A 24,229-nucleotide genomic window follows, 5' to 3' on the forward strand; every position below is an offset into this window, starting at 1 on the left:
CCGGGTAGCGTGCTTTGGATACGGGTCTGGTATGGATTGTAGGGGGACCCTCCTTACAACCCATAACAGACCTAAGGGCCCGGTATGCTCCTGAGGGGGGGACCCATGCCGGATTTTTATTTAAAATCCGGCGGGGACTTCCCCCTCAGGATTCATAACAAACGCCGCACACGTGTAGAATTGGCGGGAATCCAAGTCGGATCTCCCGTCGCTTCTATGACGCGCTTGCTGGGATGTGCTGTCACTATTCCAGTGAGTGCGAGGTGTCGGGGAGATCTCGGCACCCTGTCGCCGAGTATCAGCGCGACGCTGTCGTGCTAAAAGCACAATATCACAAACACCTACTGTAGAAATAATTTTTTCGATCAGGTCGACCCTACTAGTTTCGCCTCTTGGCTTCTTCAGGGGAATTAGGACAAGATCGTCTCTCTAGATTACTCTAAAGAGATGAAAAAGAATAAAACAATTTTAACATATGCATACAATATAAGCTCTAAAAGAACTTCGATTATATATGTTCAACAAAACATGTCATGTATATAGAGTACAAACAAAAGTTTGGCTGGGATCTCTGGCGGGGCAAGAGAAACCAAAGTTCATAGGAGCAAATGCACATATATCCACAGCCTGGTAGCAGCCAATGCTGTTCAGCCCATGAGAGGGGGCTGGCAGCAAAATTCCATAGGTAGGAGAAATAAAACCTACCCTAGCTTCATGCACAGCCAGTCAAGGAAAAACCCCCTCAGGGTGGATATTGAAATCCAAGTTCAACTGACAGGACTTAAAAATACAGAAGAAAAAGAATCTATGTTAGAATATGTGTTATTAAATTATGATCTGTTTCAACTAATTAAACAAATCCATAATAGAGTCAATAGGGTTAATATATGTAAAACAGCCATACCTTGAAGCGTAATAAAATCAAGGTGAATACAGGGGAATTAAGTAAGACAATAACATGGGCACTGAAGAGCCTCAATTCATCTGAGAAAAAAAAAAAAAAAAAAGTGTTTGAATAGATTTAGTATACTTCATAAAGTTAGTGAGAACATGGGTAACTAAATTATTAAGTGTAAGCAAGGGATCAACTTACATGGAGTATTTAACTAGATGAACAGTCTGAGTGCAAGCAAACATCAGCTGGTGATAGAAAGTCAAAGGATGGTCGTTTGCAGCAAAAATCAAGGACCAGTCAATTGCAGCTGAAAAGTCCACAGATAATCTCCTTTAAAAAGGGTAGAAAATGAATGAAAATAAATGAAAAAGTGAAGGTTTAGCCATAAGTATTCAAACCTTACACAGAGGAGACAATAGTGAGGAGAGTGAATGGTTGCAGGATGGAAACTTACCTATCTTTAAGAGGAATAAAGACATCTGTCAGTACCCTGTTGGTAGCAGACAGATAATGATCATATCATGCTATATATAGCCTGTTGGGGAGGCGGGTGCATCGCGATTGGATCTCAGAGGTCACATGGTCGCTGAGATGCCTACAATTCCCACACTCCTTAGCGCTGAAGCAGCCGTGTCATATGATGACACCGGCCAATCAGTGGAGCGGCACTCTGGAGAAAAAGGAAAAAAGGAAGGAAACGTATGAGTGCAGAGGGGAGGAACACAGAGCACTGAAAGAGAGCGATTGCCAGCCAGCAGCACCAAAACAGTCACACATACACAGAGCGGCGTGGACCATGACCGCAAGCTGACTGATCAAGGCAAACCAAGCAATCAAACATGAAAGCAAAAGCAGTAGATCATATATTGTAGAAGTCAAAATATAATAAAGAATTAAGACAAACAAAAAATCACTAGTAAGAAGGGGAGAGAGACCCTGAACAGGGATGTGAATGGGCTGATGTATGGAAAAGGGCTGTAGTGGCCTATTGGGAAGGATGCGCATTACCTCCAGAACTAATTAGGGCTCAAGCTAGTCCCACATATAGGTGAACCCAGAAAGGAAAAATTGCCAAGCCAGAGACCCAAGCCAAAATAAAAAATTATATACAACATATTTACCAATAAAATGAAAAATGTAGGGTTTACACTATATGTACAAACATATGTATTCAGTATATTTCAATACATACAATCAAAAATCGACAACATTATTATTGATTCATAAATTATACATCAATATTCAAAGGAAGTAAATGTGGTTGTTATAATGATATATAGCAATATATAACACATTATTGCCCCCATCATAAATGGGAGCAGGTGGGTTGATTTTAGCCAGTGCCGGAACTTGCCCACTAGGTGGAATATGGGGCAAAGAGTTTGGTGGTCAAAGTAGAATACATGTAGGACCTGCTGGAGAGTGGCAATAGAGCAGGATGTAATGAGGAGGGAGGAAATGACCAGACCATAACACCTTTCTTAGATGGAATAATGTAGAGGCCACACCATTTTATTTAATAATAATAGAATTTCTTATAAATATTTCTTTCACAGAAAGGGCTTGAAACTGATATATTCGTTCAACCCCGGAAATTTAGTGGCATCTAACTGATGTATCCATTTGGTTTCAAGTTGGAGTAAGGTCTGGTCAATTCCTCCACCTCGAACATGTATAGGAACATGCTCCAGGGCTGAGAAACTTACAGCGTTAAGATCAAAGTCATGTAGGCAACCTACATGTCTATTTAAAGCAGTGGTCATTAGACGCTTATATAGAGGGTTGACATGGTCTCTAATGCGTTTAAAAAACGGTCTCTTGGTCTTGCCAACATAGAAACATCCACATTGGCAAGATGCCAGGTAGACGACGCCCACCGATTGACAGGTGACACGGAAATTTAGTTTGTGAATGCGACCGTTGGGTAAAAGAGTGACGTCATTGGTATATATAAACCGACAAATGTCACAGTTACCACAAGAAAAAGTACCTTTAATAGTAGATGTCTCACATTCCTTTCTGGTGTGGTGACTTTGGACAAAGGCGATCCCTCAGTGAGGGAGTCCGTTTAAATGTGATTTCAGGATATGGTTTTATATATTTTGATATCGTATTGTCGGCTAGAAGTAGGGGCCAACATTTTTTAAAAATCTGTCGCATTTGAATATGCTGTTGCGAAAATTTGGTCACTATTCTGATAGAGTCAGTTTTATTAGGTTGTTTGTTGGCATTTGAATAAATAAGATTAGATCGGTCTAGTCTGATCACCTTGTTGAATGATCTTTTGAGCAAGGATCGACTGTAGCCCCTGGAGAGTAATCTACAGTATAGATCATTAGCTGCAGCGTGGAAATCTGTGTCTCTGGTGCAGTTTCTTTTGAGCCTCAGGAACTGGCTGTAAGGAATGCTATCCAAGAGTGGTTCAGGGTGGGCACTGGTCGCGTGCAAAACAGTGTTGCCCGCAGACGGCTTGCGATACAGTGATGTATGCAAGCGACCCATACGGTCAACATGGATACGCAGATCCAGGAAACTTACATCAGTTTGGCTACATTCCATGGTGAACTTTAGGTTGAAGGTGTTAATAGCCAATAATTGCATAAGGAGTGTGAGTTCCTCCCTAGAGCCATACCACAAAATCAGTATGTCGTCTATATATCTGTACCATTTAATGGCCTTAGACAACAGTTTTGACAGACATATGTTCGAAAAGATCTCCTTCTCCCACCCCCCCAGATACAGGTTAGCGTAGCTGGGGGCACACTTGGTCCCCATAGCCACTCCCTGTATCTGGAGGAAGTGGGAGGAGTCGAACATAAATACATTTCTTGTTAAGATAAACTTCAAATGTTTCAGGACAAAAGCATTGTAGGGATCAGAGTTTAGGCCACGTGCCTGTAATTCTATGGATATAATTTCAAGGCCTTTGGAGTGTGGTATACAGTTATACAGACTCTCCACGTCGAGGGCCACCAGCCAAGATCCAGGTGGAATGGACTTACCATCCAGAGTTTGGAGCAGGTGGATGGTGTCCTTTACATAAGAGGGAAGAGACGTAACATGTGGTAACAAATATCTGTCCACCAAGGTGCTGGCTTTTTCTGTTAAACCGTTGCATCCCGAAACGATCGGTCGACCTGGGGGATGTTCTAAAGATTTATGAACTTTTGGTAGTGCATAGAATGTAGGGATTTTGGATTCCCTCACGTTCAAAAAATTCCAGGTATTTAAATCGATCGTGCCTTTTTGATAGGCTTCAAAAATCAGTTCATAGTACTCCTTATTGAAGTTTTCTATTAAAGTCTTAGAGATCGGTCTGTACCAGTCTTAGTTGCCAAGGATGTCGAGGCACATGGACTCATATGCCCCGACATCCATGACAACGACGTTTCCGCCTTTATCGGCTGGCTTTATAATCAATCCGGGATGGTTTTGCAAATCAGACACAGCTTTCAACAGATCAGGGGACAAGTTTTTATCAACCCTCCTGTTCAAGTCCATAAGTTGAATTTCATTTGTCAATTGTTGAACAAAAGCCCAAAGGTTGGGATTCATCTGTAAAGATGGAAAAGATCTCGATTTGGGCTTGTATGAAGCCGGGGGAGGGAAGGTCACACCAGAGACGACCAGACCAACAGATCTTGGTGTGGTATCATCTCCAGTCTGACCCTCCTCCCATAGACACATCAGGTCATCCATTGCCTGGAGTTCCCGATCAGTGTAATCCATCAATGAAAAATCAATGCCGTCTGATTGTTTCGGTTTATCATAAAGAACCTTAAATAGTAAGCGTCGAGCAAATAAATGTGTGTCTTTTATCAGCTGAAATTTGTCCATATCAGCTGATGGGCAAAAAGTTAGTCCAAGGCCAAGTACATGGATTTGTTCAGTGGTCAGATTTTCACTTGAAAGGTTGATTACCTCTAGTCCTGAAGTGCCAACATTGGAGCTTGAGGAGTAGGTGTTGGGTTTTGTTCCTGATTTTTCCCTAAAAAAATGGGAGCAATCTTGGGATCGATTAACTGTGTGTTAGATGGAAACATTGTAGGAATGAGAGGTTCGCTTACCCGTCGTATGATGGACGAGGATAGAGCGGAGGGGATAGAGGGGATAATCCCAACTGATGGTAGTAGTGTGGGGTTAGAGGCCTTAACCGCGATGGATGGTCTACCCTGTAATGGGGTGGACGAGTGCGTATTTAGTGGAATATTGTGAGTTGTTTGTGACTTACGGTTACCGGGCGGGCCGAAAGTGCGATGTAGTGATTCCAGTGACGCAGCAGTGCGATCTCCCTTTCGTCTCTTAGGAAGTCTATCCTGTGAAAAGTCATGATACGTGGTTGAGGTACTTGGAGAGACAGAGACAGAAGCAGAACCTGTATTTGGTATATTGTTTTGAGTTTTAGGACCCTCAAAATTTGAGGGTTTAGTATACTTAGAGGGTGTAGCCTGGTTCCACTTATAGGCATAACCATTTTCATGAGCTTGTTTATCTCGTTGGAACTTTCCTTCTTTAGTACTAATGATACTCAGTGTGTACTCCTCAAGGTATACCCTCAGATGTTTGTCACGAGAGACAAACCTGGGGGAGATTTTCGAATTTTGAAAATTGAAAAATTCGAAATTCGGAATTTCGAAAATTGAAAAATTCGAAATTCGAAAAATTCGAAATTTATAAATTTTCGAATTACTCAATTTCGAATTTTCGAAATTCGTAAATACGAAAATTCATAAATACGAAATTCGTAAATACGAAAATTCTAAAATTGAAAAAAAAATCAAAATTCTTTTTTTGTAATTTGTAATCTTTCAATTTTCGAATTTTTCAATTGAAAAATTCGAAAATTGAAAAATTACAAATTCCAAAAAAAGAATTTTGATTTTTTTTTCAATTTTCGAATTTTCGTATTTACGAATTTTCGTATTTACGAATTTTGAAATTTCGAAAATTGAAAAAATCGAAAATTCGAACAATTCGAAAATTGAAAAATTAGAAAACTGAAAAATTCGAAATACGAAACTTCGAAAATTTAGTCTAGTAGACTAAAATCGAAATTTCGAAAAATTAAAAATTCAAAAATTTAAAAATTCGAAATTCAAAAATTTAAAAATTCGAAAACTGAAAAATTCGAACATTTTAAAATTCGAAAACTGAAAAATTCGAAAACTTAAAAATTCGAAAATTAAAAAATTAAAAAAATCGAAAAATTCGAAATTTCGAAAATTGAAAAATTCGAAATTCGAAAAATCTTTTTTCGTTTCATTCGTTTTTTTTTTCGTTTCATTCGTTTTTTTCCGTTTTTTTCTTTTTTCGGAAATCCGAAAATGTCACGAATTTACGAAAAAAGCAAAAAAACAAATAAAACAATTTTTTCTTCGAAATTTCTGAATTTCCGAATTTCCGAATTTAAGAAAAAAAAAAAAAAACGAAAATAACATAAATGGAAAAAAAAAGTTTTTTTTGGCAGTGCACAGGTCTAATAGCAACCAAAAAGTGTCCCTTTACACCAAAAGTGCTTTTAGACCAGCTAGAAAACAGCGATAATAAATTAGAATCACTTGCAGAATTGAACGATAGCGATTTGTGGGGAAATTCATCATCAAACACGGAAAGTATTGACAGCGACAATTCTGCAACTGAACAAATTTCAGTGTTTTTGATTTGATTACATTATTGAATAATTTTTATTATAATTACATTATTATTTGTTATAATTATTTATAGTTATTTATTATATTATAATTTATGATTTTGTTTTTCAAACTTTATCATACCCGAGATGTCTACTAGACTCTTGCTTGGACAGATTTAAGTGAGTTATTCCTAAGAAAAATTGTACCACTTTTGGTACAAAATTCCAGACATAATCATACCGCCAGGGAGGTTACGGTCCAAAGCCCAAATAGTTTATCACTGTGCAATTGTGAACACGGAAAGATAGAGATATAAAATGGGTGCAATGTTCTCTAATAAACTTGAAGACTCATTATAGTACCTCATTAGTTTAGGTCACAAGTACAGTAATTACCACATAAGCATTGATTTTCAATGACGCATTGTAAATGGAAATTAGGAAAATAAAGCAAAACAGTTCTAGCTATCACCTTTCCTTATTTTCAATCCATCTAAATAAGTGGGACAATCATTCATTTGACAAATTGAAGTGTCTTACTTGTTTAATCACTTAAGGACCGAAGCTCTTTCTGAGATTTGGTGTTTACAAGTTAAAAACATTTTTTTTGCTAGAAAATTACTTTGAACCCCCAAACATTATATATTTTTTTCTAACACCCTAGAAAATAAAATGGCGGTCATTGCAATACTTTTTGTCACAGCGGTCTTACAAGCGCACTTATTTTGAAAAAAAATCACCTTTTTGAATAAAAAAAATAAGACAACAGTAAAGTTAGGCCAATTTTTGATAATTTTTGATACCCAACATGTCATGCTTCAAAGTTGTGCCTGCTCGTGGAATGGAGACAAACTTTAACTCTTAAAAATCTCCATAGGCGACATTTAAAAAATTCTACAGGTTGCATGTTTTGAGTTACAGAGGAGGTCTAGGGCTATAATTATTGCCCTCACTCTAACGATCACGGGGATACATGTGTGATTTGAACTTTGTTTTCAAATGTGGGAGCTGCTCACGTATGTGTTCACTTCTGCATGTGAGCTTGGCGGGACGGGGCGCGTTTAATTTTTTTACATTTATTTTACCTTTTATTTTAAATTTTTACACTTTTATTCCTATTACAAGGAATGTAAACATCTTATAGATGAAAACGCATTACAGGACCTCTTAAAGCGGAGCTCCGCTGAAAAAAAAAATATTAAAAGCCAGCAGCTACAAATACTGCAGCTGCTGACCTTTAATATTAGGACACTTACCTGTCCTGGAGTCCAGCGCCGTCCACAGCAGAGGACGAGCGATCGCTCGTCACTCTGCTGCCCCCCACCATCCTCAGTGAGGGAACCAGGCAGTGAAGCACTCCGGCTTCACTGCCCGGTTCCCTACGGTGCATGCGTGAGTTCTGATTGGCTCCCGCTGTGTACTGGGAGCCGAGTGTTCCCAGAACACAACGGGGGAGATGGGAGGTGACGTCATGCCTGCAGTCTGCCCGAGACTGTCTGGCCAGAAGTGGGTGCAAATACCTGTCTTTAGACAGGTATCTCCACCCCCCTCCCCCTGAAAGGTGTCAAATGTGACACTGGAGGGGGGGGAGGGTTCCGATCAGTGGGAGTTCCACTTTAGGGTGGAGCTCCGCTTTAAATATGAGATCTGGGGTCAAATATATCTCAGATCTCATATTTACACTAAAATACAAAAAAACTAATTTAATGCTCCCTTTAAGAGCATTGGGTGGAAGTGAGGTTTTGACGTCACTTCCACCGCAGAGACCACTTTTATCTTGAAGGGGACCGCCAACTCTTGAAGAGGAGACTGGGGTTATGGTAGCTAGCTGCTACCATAACAACAAAAGTAGTGACGTAAATCAACGGCGGCAGTCTGGGAGTGGTTAACTGTTTACATTGCAATGCATTTATTAAATTAAATCCTCATTTTATCTAGTAGTTGTAGTAGTTGCTTCAGTTAATTTACATTATTTATTCATATGTAGGGTTGAGCGAACCCGAACTGTAAAGTTCGGGTTCGGTACGGACTTTGAGTTTTTCCTGAACCCGGACCCGAACCCGAATAATTGAAAAAAGTTTGGGTCTGGGATCGGAGTTCGGGAAAAAAAATGCGCGGAGGTCCCCGCAAATTCAATAACCAGACCCTTTAGGTCTGGTAGGGATATTCAGGGGAACCCCGCTGTCAATTTAAAACAAAAATTACGTGTGGTTCCCCCTAAATATCCATAACCAGACCCTTCAGGTCTGGTATGGATATTCAGGGGAACCCCGCCGTCAATTTAAAACAAAAATGACGTGCGGTTCCCCCTAAATATCCATAACCAGACCCGTTATCCGAGCACGTTGACCTGGCCGGCCGCAGAAAAGAAGGGGGGACAGAGTGCGCCCCCCTCTCCTGATCCGCACCAGGCCACATGCCCTCAACATGGGGAGGATGTCCCCATGTTGATGGGGACAAGGGTCTCATCCCCACAACCCTTGCCCGGTGGTTGTGGGGGTATGCGGGCGGGAGGTTTATCAGAATCTGGAAGACCCCTTTAACAAAGGGGACCCCCAGATCCTGACCCCCCCCCCCCCTGTGTGAAATGGTAATGGGGTACACTGTACCCCTACCATTTCACGAAGGAAGTGTAAAGTCTTGTAAAAAAAAACACACTGACACCGTAGAATAAAGTCCTTTATTAATAAAAAAAAAAAAAAAAAACTCCAGCGGTGAGAAATCCACTCGTTCCCGGCTTCCTGCGTTGTCCTGATCCTGCGACGGCTGCGGGTGATCTCCAGTGATGAGAAGATCCTGCGTCGGGTGATCTCTGCTCCGGCGATGAGAAGATCCATCTATCCAGCGCAGCAGCATCCCGGACCTCCTCTCACCACTTGGCACAGCCCAGCGAATGAGCGGCTGAAGCTGTGACATTTCTTATATAGAGGAGGCAGAGCCACCCGTCATGTGACCCCGCCCCCTCTGACGTACCCTCTGCTACATCACTGGGGAAGCCCAAGAAGAGGCTTACCCAGTGACATAGCAGAGGGTACGTCAGAGGGTGCGGGGTCACGTGATGGGTGGCTCTGCCTCCTCTATATAAGAAATGTCACAGCTGCAGCGTGTCATTCGCTGGGCTGTGGCCAGCGGTGAGATGAGGTCCGGGATGCTGCTGCGCTGGATGGATGGATCTTCTCATCGCCGGAGCGGAGATCACCCGACGCAGGATCTTCTCATCGCTGGAGATCTCCCGCAGCCATCGCAGGATCAGGACAACGCAGGAAGCCGGGAACGAGTGGATTTCTCACAGCTGGAGTTTTTTTTTTTTTTTTTATTAATAAAGGACTTTATTCTACGGTGTCAGTGTGTTTTTTTTTTACAAGACTTTACACTCCCTGTGTGAAATGGTAATGGGGTACATTGTACCTCTACCATTTCACACAGGGGGGGGGTCAGGATCTGGGGGTCCCCTTTGTTAAAGGGGTCTTCCAGATTCTGATAAACCTCCCGCCCGCATACCCCCACAACCACCGGGCAAGGGTTGTGGGGATGAGACCCTTGTCCCCATCAACATGGGGACATCCTCCCCATGTTGAGGGCATGTGGCCTGGTGCGGTTCAGGAGAGGGGGGGCGCACTCTGTCTCACCCTCTTTTCTGCGGCCGGCCAGGTCAACGTGCTCGGATAACGGGTCTGGTTATGGATATTTAGGGGGAACCGCACGTCATTTTTGTTTTAAATTGACAGCGGGGTTCCCCTGAATATCCATACCAGACCTGAAGGGTCTGGTTATGGATATTTAGGGGGAACCGCACGTCATTTTTGTTTTAAATTGACGGCGGGGTTCCCCTGAATATCCATACCAGACCTAAAGGGTCTGGTTATTGAATTTGCGGGGACCTCCGCGCATTTTTTTTCTAAAAGTCCGTGTCCCATTGACTACAATGGGGTTCGGAGTTCGGGTTCAGGTTCCCGAACCCGAACTTTTTTTTTAAAGTTCGGGTTCTGACCCGAACCCAAACATCCAGGTGTCCGCTCAACTCTATTCATATGTTAATACCACCATATATCCTTGTCCTTTATACAAATGTTAATACCTCCATATATCCTTTATAAATGCTTTTACTTTCAGTAAAACCTTTTAGGGACACTAATTTATAAACTCCTTTAGGACAGCAAAGTTTAGCCACAAGCTGGCTTAGTATAGCTTACCCCCGCCCCACTCCCTTCTTACTGGTTGTGATTGACAACAGTGGGAGCCACTGGCTCCCATTGTTGTGTCTGAACAACTGAGGAGCCAGAAAGCCAAGAGAGCTGCTGCTGCAGCTGCTGCTGCTTATGTCACTGAAATAATACAAAAACAACTTCAAAAACATTGGCATCTCTGGTTTAAAAGTTATTGGGCTCCAATTCACAAAGAGAGATTTTCCTCCTTAAAATGTGCATTAAAATAGCTCATAGCATTTAAAAAAAAAATGCATTTCACAAAAAACAATTCATTTACATAGTTACATATTTAGTCAGGTTGAAAAAAGACACAAGTCCATCTAGTTCAACCATAAACATAAATAAAATAAAAAATATTGTACAATTCATTATACCCAATTCTGTATTCACAGTTAATCCAGAGGAAGGCAAACAACTTCCTGATCCACCTTAGAGGCAATCAGATTTTCCCTGGATCAACTTTACCTATAAATGTTAGTACCCAGTTATATTATGTACATATTTCTTAAAGCAATCTACTGAGCTGGCCAGAACCACCTCTGGAGGGAGTCTATTTCACATTTTCACACCTCTTAATGTAAAGAAACCTTTGCGTATTTGGAGATTAAATCTCTTTTCTTCTAGATGTAAAGAGTGCTCCCTTGTCCTCTGTGTTGACCGTGAAGTGAATAACTCAACACCAAGTTCACTATATGGACCCCTTTATATTTGTACATGTTAATCATATCCCCCTTAATCTCCTCTTCTCAAGAGTAAATACATTCAATTCCTCTTTCTTCATAGCTGAGTTCCTCCATGCCTCTTACCAGTTTGGTTGCCCTTCTCTACACTTTCTCCAGATCCCCAATATCTTTTTTGAGAACTGGTGCCCAAAACAGAACTGCATATTCCAGATGAGGTCTTACTAATGATTTGAACAGGGGCAAAATATTCCTCTCTCACTAGAGTCCAAACCTCTCTAAAAACAAAAAAGGTCTTTGCTCGCTTTGGAAACCGCAGCTTGGCATTGCATGCTATTATTGAGCTTATGATCTACCAAAACCCCCAGATCCTTTTCCACTAGATCCCCCCAGTTGTACCCCCCTAGTATGTATTATCCATGCATATTCTTAACCCCCAAGTGCATAACTTTACATTTATCAACATTAAACCTTATCTGCCACATATTCGCCCAATTAGACATTAGTGCATTGAGGTTGTCTTGTAAATTGGAGACATCCTGTAAGGACGTTATTCCACTGCATAGCTTAGTGTCATCTGCAAAGACAGAAATGTTACTTTTGATCCCAGACCCTATAACATTTATAAAGATATTAAAAAGTAAGGGTCCCAATACTGAACCTTGGGGTACACCACTGATAACCTTAGACCATTCAGAGTAAGAATCATTAACCACTACTCTCTGAATTCTGTCTTTTAGCCAGAAGTCCATTTACAAACTGATATTTCCAAGCCTGTAAACGTTACCTTACACATGAGCTGTGTGTGCGGAACGGTATCGAACACTTTTGTAAAATCCAAGTATACCACGTCCACCGCCACTCCTCTGTCCAAGGTTTTACTTACCTCTTCTTAAAAAAAATCAGGTTTGTCTGACAACTTCTGTCTTTCATGAATCCATGCTGTCTGTTGCTTAAAAAATTTTTTTCCAGCAAGAACTCATCTATGTGGTATTTTATTATTCTCTCCAGTATCTTCCCAACAATAGAAGTTCAACTTAGTAACAACTTTTTCCCTTTTTAAAATATAGGCACCACATTGGCTCTACGCCAATCCAGTGGTACTATTCCTGTCATTAATGAGTCCCTTCAAATTTGATACAATGGCTTTGAAATTACAGAGCTCATTTTTTTAGGATCTGTGGGTGGATGCCATCTGGTCCAGGTGCTTTATCCACCTTTATTCTGTCTAAATATTTCTGGACCATATCATTTTTGAGCCATTGTGGATCATTTGGGGCTGTGTCACTACCACCCCCATTATGGACATGAGCTCCCCCATGCTCCATTGTATACACAGAGCTGAAGAAAGTATTTAATAAATTAGCCTTCTCTTTGTCCCCAGTCACCCACTCTAGATTATTTTGTAATGGGCCTACACGCGTAGACCTGACCTTTTTACTATTAATATATTTGAAGAATTTTTGGGTGTTTGTCCTACTATCTTTTGCAATCTGTCGTTAGTTTTGAGTTTTTGCATCCTTGATTTCCTTTTTACATATCCTGTTATATTCTTTGTAACATTTAAACAACACTAGTGTTCATTAATTTTTATATTTTTAAAAAGCTCTTTTCTTATTGTTTATAGCTTTTTTAACTTTGACCATGAGCCACATAGGTTTTATTTTTAGCCTTTTTAATGTATTGCCCATGGGAATATACTTTGCAGTGAGTTCACATACAGTCTTTTTAAAGAATTCCCATTTCTGTTCTGTGTTTATCAATGCCAATTTTCACTCCCAGTCTAATGCCACGTACACACGGTTGTTTTTTGTGATGAAATAAAACAAAGTTTTTTATCATGAAACAAAACAACGTTTTTCAAACTTCATTTTAAAAAACTAAGTTGCCTACACACCATCGTTTTTTCAAAATGCTCTAGCAAAGCGCAGTTACGTTCGACGGCACTCTGTTCCATTCAAGCTCGCGTCATAACTTGCTTCTGAGCATGCGCGGGTTTAAAAACGTTGTTTTAAACGTCGTTTTACCCACACACTACCTTTTGAAAAACGACATAAAAAATTGAAGCATGTTCGAATTTTTTTTTGTTGTTTTTCAGAAGACATAAAACAACGTTTTCCCCACACATGGTCATTTTAAATGACGTTTTTAAAAATGTTGTTTTTTTTCATCACAAAAAACGACCGTGTGTACGTGGCACAAGTCCTGAGAGTAGCCCTCATCCTTGAAAAATTGTCTCTCTTGAAGTTAAGTGTTTTTATCTTTCCCGTAAGTGTTTTTTGCTTACAGCTAACATCGAATGAAATCATGTTATGATCACTGCTACCCAGGTGTTCCTTTATATAAACATTAGTAATAAGCTCTGCATGGTTTGAGATTACCAGGTCAAACAGAGCACCATTCTTAGTTGAGGCCTCAATAAACTGGATCATAAAATTGTCCTTTAATAGGTTTATACATTTTTGCCCTTTAACTGTCCCAGCACTGCTATTACTCCCGTCAATTACTGGGTAGTTAAAATCCCCCATTATTATCACCATCTCAGCCCTTGCAGCCCTTTCATCTGTTCAAGGAGCGGAGTCTCCACCTCCTCATTAACATTGGGTGGTCTATACCAAACCCGAATGATTAACTTTGAACTACGCACATCTATATGCAGTTCCAGCAATAATGCTTCAGACTCATCACATTCTCCATAAACCAGGTCCTCTTTCACACTCGCTTTGAGATCACTTCTCACATAGAGACAGACCCCACCACCTTTCCTTTTTACCCTGTCTCTCCGAAAGAGTGTATAGCCAGAAATAATAATAGCCCAGTCATGTGAGAAATTAAGCCAAGTTTCAGCAATACCAATTACATCATAGCTTTCCTCATGCACCAGAACTTCCAACTAAAATGAGATATGCAGTATTTCTTTGGAATTTGCAGTATTTATCTAATAAAACCATTCATTATTTTATCTCATGCAATGTACATTGGGATGGATACAGTGAAGAAGTATTAGAACTCCAGTTTTTATTGCTAATAGAGAGGGTTCAAATGGTTTAAACCATGGCAATATAGCAACTCAATAAGTCAGTGCAGTCCCTGCAGAATTTGTATTATTAAAAAAGGTGACTAAAATACCAGTCCAATTGAAGCTGCTTTCACAAAACAAAAACACTTACGTTAATTTAAATAAACACAAAATATATTTATAAATGTTAAACACTGAATGAAAATAGCATCAAACATTACACATATACTGTACCCTTCTTCCACCAATAAATTATTACAACATTGTCTTTTTTTTATTGGTGGAAAAATATATGTTGTATTTACTTAAAGTAAAACTAATGGTAAGACTTTTTTTTTTTAGTTTTAGATAAGATGGGAGGGGGGGTAATAAAACACCTAGGTTTTTATTGCTGTCTGTGCACCCTCTCTATTTGTCCTGTTTACCATTAGAATTGAAAGTGAAAGTAAAAGAAAATCCCACATTTTGGGTTGTTCCCTAAAAAAGTAATTTTCTCTAACTTCCTGTTTTGGCAATGGGACAGGAAGTGAAGGTAAGTTTCTTTTAGTTACACTTTAAAGTAGGGCTGTTACTGATTCAAATTTGAAATTTTTTGTGTTTGATTAATTTTTTTTTAATCGATTAATCAACTAATTTAAATTAATTATAACTGTAATGTCCTCATCTCCCCCACTGTAATATCTACGTCATCTCCCCCACTGTAATTTCCACATCTCCCCCACTGTAATATCCACATCTCTCCCACTGTAATATCCACATCTCCCCCACTGTAATATCCATATCTCCCCCACTGTAATATGCACGTTATCTCCCCCACTAAAATATCCACATCTCCTCCACTGTAATGTCCACGTCATCTCCCCCCCTGTAATATCCACATCTCCCCCACTGTAATGTCCACATCTCCCCCCACTGTAATATCCACGTCATCTCCCCCACTGTAATATCCACATCTCCCCCACTATAATGTCCACATCTCCCCCACTGTAATATCCATGTCATCTCCCCCTCTGTAATATCCACATCTCCCCCACTGTAATGTCCACATCTCCCCCACTGTAATATGCATGTTATCTCCACCACTGTAATATCCACATCTCCCCCACTGTAATGTCCACATCTCCCCCACTGTAATATCCATGTCATCTCCCCCTCTGTAATATCCACATCTCCCCCACTGTAATATCCACATCTCACCATTGTAATATCCATATCTCCCCCACTGTAATATCCACATCTCAACTGTAATATCCACATCTCCCCCACTGTAATATCCACATATCCCCCACTGTAATATCCAAATCTCCCCCACTGTAATATCCACATCTCTCCCACTGTAATATCCACATCTCCCCCACTGTAATATCCACATCCCCCCACTGTAATATGCACGTCATCTCCCCCCCTGTAATATCCACATCTCCCCCACTGTAATGTCCACATCTCCCCCACTGTAATATCCACGTCATCTCCCCCACTGTAATATCCACATCTCCCCCACTATAATGTCCACATCTCCCCCACTGTAATATCCATGTCATCTCCCCCTTTGTAATATCCACATCTCCCCCACTGTAATGTCCACATCTCCCCCACTGTAATATGCATGTTATCTCCACCACTGTAATATCCACATCTCCCCCACTGTAATGTCCACATCTCCCCCACTGTAATATCCATGTCATCTCCCCCTCTGTAATATCCACATCTCCCCACTGTAATATCCACATACCCCACATCTTCCCACTGTAATATCCACATGTCCCCATATCTCCCCCACTGTAATAGCCACATCTCCCCCACCGTAAAATCCACATCTCCCTCACTGTATATACAATTGTCTGCTTGCTTTCCACTACACAAGCAGGTAGATCCACAAGCAGTTGAGGTGGGTGATGATGACACCGCCGCTGGGTGTACCAAGATGGCTGCCGCTCCAGAGCTAGGCCGAAGCCGCTGCCTTTCCTATGGGCTCAATCCGCGGATCGGCACACTACGCAATCTGCGGATTGAGAGGTGAGTACCGATCAAAATCATTTTGATCGATCAAAAAAATTAACGATTAATCAAGGAATTAATCGTTAATTTCCACAGCCCTACTTTAAAGTAGCATTTCTCAACCTTTTAAACACAGCGGAACCATTGCAATAACTTTCCAGTCTCAGGGAGCTCCTGCCAAAAAATTGCTATATCTACAACTCACGATACATTAGTGTGATGGTCAGTGGAAAGAAAGTTTCTAACACGTGTGGTCATTGGGAATATTGCCCCCTTACAGATAGCTAAAAAGATCAATGGCATTAGTGGAAACTTATCTGAGTGGCAGAAATTGCTCATTGCTCAATGAACCTTTGGTAACCCTGGTTGAGAAACCCTGCTTTAAAGTAATTTGTTCTGTGATAATTGGCAAAGGCATTGCTATATCTTTGGACAGGTCTGTGTTTTCTTGTTAGAGAATTGCCATTGTCGTTCTCTTATTTTCTTGAAAGTGTCACTCTGGTATCCATCTGTCAAACTTTCCAACTAATGACACCCCCAGTTCAATTTCCACATCTTTGTAAGAATACTTGTCTATTCATAATCCCATTCTGTCTTGCCAATATATGGGCCAAAGATACTTTATCTCTAAACATAGTTGTGAAAAAAGTAAAATATCCCCACTACATATTACATATATTCTAACAAGGGATTAGACCATTGTGATATGCATGTACAGTGTATTATGTTTCTAGTGATTGGGAGTTTTTTGTTTTTTGATTTTGCAGCAAATGATGTATATACTTGTACTGTTCATACACAACAAAAAGTATCTAAAAATCTGTCAACATGACAGGAGAAAATAGATATATTGTACTATATGTAATGGGGTGAATTTACTAAATGTAATGGGTGGATTTACTAAATGGAACAGAGTAAATTAAATGAAGGCACACAGCCTGAGCTGGAGGATTTTCCTGGACTGTCTGACACCGCAGCTTTTGTCTTCACCCGGTGTTTTGTGAGAATAGCAAACCCATCAGATTAAGTAATGGAAGTGACGTTCCATCAGATGCACATGTGTTCCCCTGCTACCAGGTTTGCTAATCTGATAGAACATCTGCAGTCAGAAGGCAGCAGTGAACATCTTACTACACCCAGCTATGTCTTGAATTTCAGAGCAGTTTTAGCAATTAAGTGAGCATATATAAATAAATATACTAATATTGACATATGTGATGCTGTTTGGATGTTTAATTTTGAAAGCCTAGGGCTCGGTTCACATATGAGCCGCATTCGGCTTCCAGCAGGGGTCCGGTGAGTGCTGGTTCACTGTTTCAGGTCCGATTTCAGACCAAATTGTGGGCTGAATTCGGACTTAAAATGGACCAAAAGACGCACAACGTTTTTGTGCAAAGCGCACAGGACTCACTGTGGAAATATGTGAACCGGCTCCATAGAGAGTCAGTAAAAATCTCCTGCTATTGTGAAATAGATGCGGTTTTCCCGCATCCAATTTGCAATGGTGTAAACCCAGCCTAAAGATTTAGCGCTGAGTAGTGTGGGGTGTAGTAACATGGCCTCTGCCACCTTCCTACTGCTGCCGTCCAGCTTCTTTCAAAATGTAACATCAAAACAGCATCACAGATGTCAATAAACTATGTTTATTTATATATGCTAATTTTATTGCTAAAATTACTCTGAAATTCAAGACGTAGCTGGGTTTACTAAGATGTCCACTGGAGCTGTTCTGTCAGATTAGTGAACCTGTCAGTAGTGGTGGAACACATGCGCAGTTGACGGAACGTCACTTGGGTGGGAGAGCTTGGGGCGTATTGCTCTGCCGCCCAAGGACAATATATTTTTTTAACTTTGACATTTATTATTAAATTTCTATGTCATACAAAACATGCATATAAGTCATATACAAAGTAGTTGTACAGAAGATAATACAGATTACATGGAGCAACATGTGTCAGATCACCTAAATACCACATGCAATCTGCTTAAGTGAATAGAGCCCCTTGCCCTCTACAATTATTTTTTTATTATACATATAAATTAAAATGCTGGCATATATTCTATTTATACAGTATATTAATGAGATGAGGAAATAGCATATTTACTATATCTGTACTTTTTCCTATCTTTAGTTAGTATAAATGCCCAGAAAAAACATTACATGTCCAACTTTGTTTTAGTTTTCGGTAGACTTGTGAACATTTGAAAATGTATGTCAGGATTTATCTAAGTTGAAAATCTGTCAGGTTTTACTTCTGGCTGTTCCACCATTGAGGAGAACTACCCTCAATTCCTGTCCTTGCAGCACTCATATAACAAATGGAGGGTGCAGTTGTCACTGGGAAAGGAAGGTACAGACAATAAGAAATACCAGTAGTTCTAATCTTGCCCCTTTCAACTACAAATTTGATTTTGTTTCTGTCTGTTTTCTGATTGGAGACATGTTCTAATATGAAATGAGGGGGAATCTCAATGAGGACAGATATTAACAATCACCTGACAGAGGATGTAACCCTGTGTCAACCAATCTAACACTAAACACAATGATTTGTGTAATGCTGGGATTTCAAAATATAGTTAAATAGAACGTAAATGCATCTACACAGTTTCGGTCTTCAAAGAGCCTTTGTCTATTGAAATCAATGATTCATTTTACTGTCATGATTATTATTATTGTTAAGCATAAAACAACCGAACAAGATATTTCATACTAAAGACATAAAGGAAGGTGCTTCTAAGATAATTTCTACATTTAAAAAAAGAAACAGCATGTACTTATTATGCAACTGTTTATTTTTTTATTCAAAAACATTTAACTAGAAAATCTGGTAAATGAGCTCATCTTAACTCTGAATTCTGAAGGTTTTCTGAATTGATCACTCACACTGACAACGTTGGGGGGAAACAGCCTCCGCTTATATTCATTAGACTTATGTGCAAGCAACCATTATGATGTCTCCTTAGCCCTGGCCAACATTCTGTTAATGTTTAAAGCATAACTCCAATTTTGTTTCCAAAAAATATATATAAATAAAAAAATAAGCAGCCCAGATTTATTTTAAAAAAATGCAGCCTTTTTCACAATAACTTCAATCCACCTGTGTCCCCTACAAAAGGTCCTCCACCACATGAAATTCCTTTCTGAGTTTAAAGACAGCCTGGATAATTCAAATCAATTACTGTGAGCCCTGACTGTCATGGACACACCCCCTGGCCTGAGTTATTGGTGCTGTAGCACTCAATGATGCTCACTAATTGATATGTGACTGCCATTTACAACTGCCACTGCTGGACAGGTGGAATGACCAAAGATATCAACAAGTGGACAAGAAGACCCTTGAAAAAAGTGTAGGGAATTAAAACAACATTAAAACTGGAGATGTGAGGCTTTGAGCTATTAAATCAGGCATTTTGGAAGGAACAGATTCTTTGTGTCCTAGAGAATAATTATTTCTTAATCCTTAGTTAAGACAAAAAAAATGTATACATATAAGAATAGTTGAATCATTTGGGAAAGCACAATGTATGATATGTCCAACCCAGATGAAGTGTTGTGACACGAAACGCGTCGGGAGGACTCCACTGCCGCCCCACTTGTATATACAAGCGTGTGATATTCCAGCTACATGTAAGTGCAATAGCTGTAATAAATCTTTTTTATACTCAAACAAGATTACGCTATGTGGCCACTTTTCTTTTCCATCTCTTTATACCGTTGATATCCTATGAGAAACCAGCCCAGGGATTCCACTCTCCAGCACAGGTCTGGCCATATTCCATGATGTCCATTTGATCCTTGATCCTTCCATCGATCGTTTAAGACGATAGTCTATACAAGCTCTTTTTGACTTTCGGTGACGTACGTCCCCTTAAGTCCAATTGTTCTGTTAAGCCTGCAGTCTTTCTGGTGGTGGGAGTACTACACATGGAAGAAGTCACTCATTTGATGTTCTGATATCTTTCACTTATTCACTTGGTGGATCTTCAACATATATGGACATTATCATATATTTACCATTTTTGTCAGTTGACATTTAATTGATGCATATTTGTTTTTATATGGTCATTTGTTTGAATGATATATACATCCACATTTATTTTTTTCAATGCTCTTCATTACGATTATCATTGTCTAAGCGCTACACATATATATGCATTTGTCTTTTTGCTTTCTTCAAATCAGCCGTGTTAGCAGCTACAATTTGTATTGGCAGCGCAGGGTATCCACATTTTTTTCACTTATGATATGTCCACCCTCTAGCTCCCCTAATCAGAGTGGACCTGGTGCCCTATGTGCCAAGGTAACAAGGAAAACTCTGCTCCACAGGCAAAAACAAAACAAAAACAGGTAAATGTGATTATGGCTGCTGCAGTCTTCAAAATGTTGAATGGATAAAGGACAATGTGCAACTCCGTACATGCTCTTAAACCAGTCCAAATTTATTGTATCTCCAAAAAAAAATATAGCAGAGGTAGACAAATCAGGTAAATCAGTCTTAAAAATGTGTCAAACTTGCACATTCGTGAACCCTTTAAATGTGTATATAGACTGCACTGCCAAAAATGTGAATTAACCACATCAATACCGGGCACTTTCACCCCCTTCCTGCCCAAGCCATTTTTCAGCTTTCAGTGCTGTCACATTTTGAATGACAATTGCGCAGTCATGCAACACTGTAGCCAAATGAAATGTTTGTAATTTTTTTCGCACAAATAGAGCTTTCTTTTGGTGGTATTTGATAACCTCTGCGGTTTTTATTTATTGCGCTATAAACAAAAGAAGAGGGACAAGTTTGAAAAAAACACAATATGTTTTACTTTTTGCTATAATAAATATCCCCAAAAAGATTTTAATTATTATTTTTTTCCTCAGGTTAGGCCGATATGTATTCTTCTACATATTTTCATTAAAAAAAACGCAATAAGCGTATTTTGATTGGTTTGCGCAAAAGTTATAGCGTCTACAAAATAGGGGATAGATTTATAGCATTTTTATTATTTATTTATTTTTTACTAGTAATGGTGGCGATCTGCGATTTTTATCGTGACTGAGATATTGCGGCGGACACATCGGACACTTTTGACACAATTTTGGGACTATTCACATTTATACAGCAATCCGTGCTATAAAAAATGCATTGATTGCTGTATAATTATGACTGGCAGGGAAGGGGTTAACACTAGTGGGTGATCAAGGGGTTAATGTGTTCCCTAGGGAGTGATTCTTGCTGTGGGGGGAGGGGACTGACTGGGGGATGTGACCGATTGGTGTCCCTATGTACAAGGGACACACCATCGGTCTCCTCTCCCTGACAGGACGTGGATCTGTGTGTTTAGTAATCTTGATTCACGTTTTTTGGCAGTGCACTCTATATATACATTTATAAACCTCTAAAGCTAGCCATTGATGGATCAAAATTTGGCTGTCTCAGCAGGGACTGTGTGTGGCCATCAATGTTCGACAGAAATTGATTGTTTGATTCAACAAACAGATTGGAAAACCTTTCACAATCAGCAGTTTCAGGCAATAGGCTGTAACAGCTGATCAGTGTCTTCTTAAAGCTGCAGGAGCTGGTTTCAGAAAACCATGTCCTTGTTTTGCTTGTGTAGATGGAGGAATAGTTAGGTCTTTTTTTGTTCAGCCTGCTGACTAAATGAAAAAAAAAACTATATATAGCCAGCTTAACCTCCCTGGCTGTATGATTCTTTCAGAAAAAAGATGCTGAAAGCGGTACCATTATTTGCAAGGAAATTTGGCGTTTTATACTGTAGGCCTGTAATTTTTAGGAATAACTCACTTAAATCTGACCAAACAAGAGACTAGTAGGCATCCCGGGCATGACATTTAAAAAAAAACTAAATTATAAATTATAATATAATAAATAATTATAAATAATTATAACAAATATTAATATAATTCTAATAAAAATTATTCAATAATGTAATCAACTCAAAATCACTGAAATTTGCTCAGTTGCAGAATTGTTGCTGTCATTATTATTATTTTTTTTTATGATGAAATTTCGCCACAAATCGCTATCGCACAGTTCTGCAAGTGATTATAATTTATTATTGCTGTTTTCTAGCTGATCTAAAACCATTTTTGACATAAAAATACACTTTTGGTTGCTATGGACAATATACAGTTTGCAGGGAGAAAGAAAGGTTTTTATTATATAAAAGAACATGTAGGATACTGGGCAGACCACTAGGGACAAGGGGTGTGTGTATTTTTTACATACAGTACTGTAATCTATAAGATTACATTATACTGTATGTAATGTGTTTGTTTAAGTTTTTGAATTTGGCGCCGTTCTCCGCTCCTGTGCGTCGTAACGTCGCAGGGAACGGAGATCGGCGGCACAGGAGGACACTGTGTGAATCGAGCGAGATCCCGCTCGCTCACACAGCGCGGTGGCATCGCTGGATCCAGGGACAAGGTAAGTAACTTTGTCTGCTGCTGCAGTGAGGCAAGCCCGAGTCTGACTCAGGGTTACCGCTTTTGGTATGAAAATCTAACCCCGAGTCAGACTCGGGAATGCCGCCAGGGGGGTTAAAGGAGTTGTAAATAAAAATGTTGTTTTTGCTGTAATTACTGTTTACAGGGTATAGAGACATAATAGTTAACTGATTCCTTTTAAAAACGATTAAAAATCAATCATATAATGTACCTGTAGTTTCTAGTTTCTTTCTGCATGTTGTTTCCTGCCTCTGTGCTGTGCAGAGCCACAGAGCCAATACAGGGCAGTGATGGTTTGGAAAACGAAACTGATTGGTGCTGAGGGGCTTTAGACACACAGTAATCTCACCTCCTTGAAGTTAGTGACCACAGAGAGAAAACTCCCAGCACTGTGGTTATCAGGAAACAGACAACCAGGAAGTGGGGAGATCAGAGAAGAATTACAGCAACTTGAGAGCAAAAACGAACAATGAGGACATGAAAACAGCACTGCATTAAGGTAAAGGAAGCTATTAAGATAAAAAAAAATGTTCCTTTACAAACCCTTTAAGTCTAACGCTGTTTCTCAATTTGTTGAGTTTGCTTCATTACATCTTTGTACTGTTTTATAATATTTTATCTATCTACGTTTTTATTTGCATAGTTTTTATTTGTTCTATGTTTGGCTGAACAACTAATTAGTACTTTTGTTTGGAAACAAGTTAATTAGTACATAAAAAATTGCAAGCTTTTATATGCTGCAGCTGTTGATTTTGCAATACAGTACTTGACTTGGTGCTTCTCTATAAAAGTAGCAGCTCTTATTACTGCATTACTGAGCAATGACATCAGATTAAAAGTCAAATTTATGTCTTTCATAAAACACATACTCTGAGAGTTGATTATACTTTCTTTAAAACATTCATCATCCTTTAAAACTGCCTGATTAATAAATTATTTTCAGTTTTACTGAATATTTCATGAACACAGTAGAATGTTTGTCAAATGCTATTTTATGTGAAATTGTACTATTAAACAACGTACAGTATGTTTACATTTGGCTATTAGGTGAGATATATAAATAAAGCAAGCAAACATTATTTCTGCCCTTACAATCTGTAATAAGTTAGTGTAGGTAAATGTATGTAGTTTTCTTTTTATCTTGAAAGTAAGGTGTTCAGTTGTGATTATACTTAGTAGCCTAAGAGCCGGTTCACACTGGGGCGACTTGCGATCCGACTTCATATCGCCTCAAGTCGTCCCAAGTTGTGCTGTAGAGAAAAACAATGCAAGTGAATGGGAGCAGTGTTAATACACACGACTCAAGGCGATCCGACTTCAGAAAAGGTTCCTGTACT

At 39.5% G+C, this 24,229-nt stretch overlaps 1 long non-coding RNA gene across 1 annotated transcript; it reads right to left on the reverse strand.

Annotated features, from left to right (window-relative positions):
• Nucleotides 1-347: 347 nt before the first annotated feature.
• Nucleotides 348-1,157, reverse strand: LOC120928688. Its single transcript, XR_005747300.1, has 4 exons — nt 1,094-1,157; nt 905-984; nt 706-780; nt 348-439 (listed from the first exon to the last, which is right to left on the reverse strand). It is a non-coding gene; the product is annotated as an uncharacterized LOC120928688 (long non-coding RNA).
• Between the last annotated feature and the right edge of the window lie 23,072 nt (nt 1,158-24,229).

Source organism: Rana temporaria, chromosome 2, assembly GCF_905171775.1.
Source record: "Rana temporaria chromosome 2, aRanTem1.1, whole genome shotgun sequence".
Taxonomy (NCBI): domain Eukaryota; kingdom Metazoa; phylum Chordata; class Amphibia; order Anura; family Ranidae; genus Rana; species Rana temporaria.